This window comes from Sardina pilchardus, chromosome 22 (assembly GCF_963854185.1).
Source record: "Sardina pilchardus chromosome 22, fSarPil1.1, whole genome shotgun sequence".
Taxonomy (NCBI): domain Eukaryota; kingdom Metazoa; phylum Chordata; class Actinopteri; order Clupeiformes; family Clupeidae; genus Sardina; species Sardina pilchardus.
The window spans coordinates 23,045,723-23,050,314 of record NC_085015.1 but is presented as its reverse complement, the minus strand read 5'-3'; positions in this window follow the sequence as shown (position 1 = coordinate 23,050,314).

Genomic DNA, 4,592 nt, shown 5'->3' with positions numbered 1-4,592 from the left:
GAGCGGGGGGGGGGGGGGCAGGGAGGAGGGGAGATGGACAGATACAGAGAGAGACAGACAGACAGAGAGAGAGTGAGACTCAAAGAAAAACTGGAGGAGAACTAAAAAAAACCCCCGAATGGTTCAGATTCAACAATAGGCAAAAACACCTGAAACATACACAATCACAGTGTGATGAATGCACCTCTGGAAAGCGTCTTCTCCTGCATCCTTTGAACGGTCCCTCCCTTACAGTCTTGACCGTTTCCCAGCCAGTCCTCATCTGAGTGAGCTGGCTTGCAGGCTGTAATAATTAAACAGACTGTTCTCACAGTTAGGGTTGTAAAAGCTGGTCATTCAGAGCCTTCAAAGAGAATATTGCTCTCTGTCCCAAATCATTTCAAATAATTTATTCATCAGGCCTGAATTTTTACAGGGGCCTCTCCAGCTTTGGGTCCCTTGAAATTGTCCCCTGCTATCTCCCCGGTAGCAGCAGCACTGCCTTCAGCGCGGGCCGATCCAGCCTGCTAAAGCGCACTTCCATTGCGTACTTGTACCCTATCAGGCGAAGTGTTGCTGAGTGTTTGGTGGAGGTGATTTATAACCAGCAACTGTAAATCCTGTTCCCTTGTCACTGTGGCCTCCACACTGGAGGCTATACGCACACCACACACACTACTCATACCAGCACACACACACTCTCTCACTCACACTCACTTAGATAGAGACACACACACACACACACACACACACACACACACACACACACACACACACACACACACACACACACACACACACACACACACACACACACACACACACACACACACACACATGGCAGAGCTGTGGAATATATCTGAACATTTATGTAAAATAATGAGGGAAATGGACACTTCTACTCTTAAATGACTGAATGGATCAACACCCCCCCCCCCTTCCCCTTATTATTATTTCACTCCTGTCCACTCTAAGCCCTTGCTTCACTACTGAACCCCCACCCCCACCCCCACCCCCACCTGTATGCCTCCTTCAACACCACCTTCCCCTCCTCTCACCTCCTCCCCCATAAAGCATTGTGCCATCGCTCCAGTCCACAGGTGAGGAGGAGGAGAAGGCCTTACATGCCTGGAGGCTCTCGCCACTGTTTTTTATGAGCCCTAACATTTCTGACATTTTCGCACGAGGCCTGCAGAGGGACGCAGGCATGCGATGCACGCTGGAAAAGGACGCCGAGCGTCGGCAGACATGCCCTCTCTCCGCGCCGGACTCTCCCTGCACGACACAAGCGCTCCTCCTCCTCCTCGCTCACGTCCACTCTGAAGCCCCTGGACATGGATGCGCCGTCTCCGAGTCCATAGTCCACACACACACACCCACCTACGGTGCCCAGCAGACTCTCTAATGTCTTTGGTACACGTATGCAACAACAAGACAAGAGATAGAGACAGTGGCGGGTGTTGTATTAGCGGGGGGGACAAAGACAAAAAGTGCATTCTGTCTGTGTTTGCTTCCTCTGTTAACTGTGTGGGAGATTCATGTGTGTATTATGTCAGTCCTGTGGATATTGGGGACCACCCCACCCTACCTTACCCCCACCCCACTCACACAGGGGTGTGTTGTTTGTTTGCCCACCTCCCTCCCAAGCATAAGGGACACAAGGGAATCCAGAAGTCCACCTGTGGACAAAACTAGAACCAGTTTCAGCGGTTGAAAAGGGGATTTCTAAGAGTAAAAAAAAAAAAAAAAGAGAAAGAAATACAGAATAACAAAACACACTGATCTGTGCAAATAACAGTCAACTTTGCACTTACAAAAAGGCTACTAATGACAATACTAATGCTAGGAGTTACTCTAATGATTTGACAATAATCTGTGGATGACCTTTGACCTAACCCCGTTGTAAAGCTGTGGTACAGTGTGCGCCTCAGACTACTGTGAAACTTCCGTTCATCTCAATCCCTCTTGGTAGGAGGAGAAGAAACGTACACAGAGGAGAGAAGGAAGGAGAGATGGGAGGATGATGGAGAGAGAGAGAGAGAGGGAAGAAAGAAAGAAAGAATGGAAGGAGAAGGGTTAGCAAAAGAGGAAATGGTGTGTGCAGGGGGGGTAAAGCTGCTCTGTGGAGTGAGGAAAATGCGAGGTGTGTGTGTGTGTGAGAGAGAGGGAGCTATGAGAGTATGTATGTTTGAGAGAGGTATGTGAGCTTGTGTGCATGTCTGAGTGTGTGTGTGTGTGACACAGAGACAGGTAAAAGAGAGAGAGAGAGAGCTGGGGTTAGAGTGGCATTAACATGGTGGAAGAAACCAATGTAGGTTTCCATACAACATGTTCTGACAGTTCAAGCAGTCATGCTTGCACCCCCATTAATTACCTTCTGAGATGAAAGCGCACAGCAGACGCTAGCGTAGCATACGCTATGCTACTGGTGCCTGTGCCAAGGCTTCACCCTCTCTACACACACCACACACACACACACACACACACAAACAGACAGACACACACACACACACACACACACACATACTGTATGCACACACACACACCTCCTCCCTCACCCATACACACAGCAGTGCATCTCCACACCTCAACCCATCTCTCCCCCCTGCTATATCCAAAGTTTTGTACAAAAAGTTTTAAAGTTAATAATTCCCTTTTTATTTTATAATCTGAAAAAAGTTATGTTTTTATAAATATTATTTATTATACAATGTATATATCTGTATGAACTAAGATTATATATTTGAAGACCTTACTTTGGCTTGTGTTTTTTTTATTCTTTCCCAAGAGCAACTACACAAACAAAAAACGAGTACAATGGACTGCCATTGCCATTGTTAACATTCAAATTACACCATCAAATGTTGCCACGATACATACGGGTGCTCATCGGCTTAGCACTTAGGGAACATAAATTTTAAATTACAGTTTCTCTTCCCACTTCTTCTCAGTACAGACGTATTGGTTTGGCAGGCCAATGCACTGCGAGTTTCCCACAGTGTAATAAATGGTGGCATCTTAATCATCGCCCTCCCCCAAGCCTGCATGTCACAATAGAGGCAGCTGCACTGTCATTTTCACACTAAGGTCTCATGATGAGAAATGGGAGCACTCTGTACTTATAGTGAGGCCTGCTCGCCTAGTTATTGTCTGGGCCTTCATATAAAAGAAAGCTCCAGAAAGAGAGAGAGAGAGAGAAAGAAAGAGAGAGAGAGAAAGAGAGAACAATAATATGAGTCCCTGCTAGAATCTTGCTAAGCTGTCAGTGACAGACCTCCAGCAGTTCATGTGCACTAGCTGGCAATCAAAAACAAATGTGCTAAGAAGTCACAGATTTCCAGAGATGACGGGAAACGTTTCCAATGGGAAATGCACGTTTGGAGCGTGCATCTGAAACGAAATGCGCAGTTATGACATCTCTTGCTTCTGGCCCTACTCTAAATCATGGGCAAAGAAGAGCAAAGTTAGGACAGCAATAAAAAATGAATTAAAGCTACTTTGCGCTAATTTGACAAAATTCCTCTGCTAATTTAATACAAAGATCCTAGGCTCCGGGACGAGTGAATCAGTGCAATATTCCCACACACCATGATAGCTGTGGTCCATGTGTGAGACATTTACATGAGATCCCTATTAAATGTGCTGTTCATATGTGTGGAAAACGGCGGAGGGGGAGAGGGACCTATGCCATCAGAAAACACTGGTTCATTAACGGTCTCAGCCATTTTGCATTTTAGTGTAGTTTTTATTGCAATCAAAATTGCAACTGGACAAGATTGCACTGTCAGAGAACGTCCAATATTAATCAGAAACATGTACATCAGGATTAAGCAATGGCAGTGTATTCACGGTCTCTCTTCACCGTGCACTACTGTTCTTGGCGTTGACACTTCCGACTATACAGTACACTGCACACAAGGACTGCAGGTCAAAGTCACTACATAGCACTGATATCTAGTCATATAGTCTACTCCTTCATAGGGGAACACTGGTGTGTGCAGGCTTGGTTAAGTGACATATGGAAGAGACATCAGCCACCCTGTAATCATACTGCAAGGCAAGATAAAGATAAGATGCGGTTACCTCTTGGAAGTGCGACAATGGTTATAAGCCAGAGTAAGTAATAAGCACTACAAATGCATTCTATAAGCCTTTAAGACCTGTTCAAGTGTATAAGTATATAAGGTAGGTAGCCAGCGGCCCGGTGTTTTTCTACATTACAGCATCCATGGGGAAAACTGGGAAAACATTCCTGAAAACTGGGAAAACATTCCTGATTTGAGGTTTCTCTGATCATTCTACGCTGGAGACTAGGGTGTTGTGTAGAGATTTTGGATCTGGCGCGGCATAATTCTAACCCCTACTGATGGATGAATTTAGATGATCCATCTCTCTCCCACGATTGTCCATCTCCTTTTTCTGGCTCCTCAGATGCTGGAGGGAAGCGAGAGATAGAGAGAAAGAGAGAGAGAGGGAGAGAGAGAAAGAGAGAGCGAAAGAGAGGGAATGTGGACTGGACTCTGTGCCAACTGCCAGCGCAGCGGGACTCATATTGGGCCCCGGGGAGTTTGGGTCAGCGCGCTGGTTTCCCGGTGCGCAGCACTTTCAAAAAC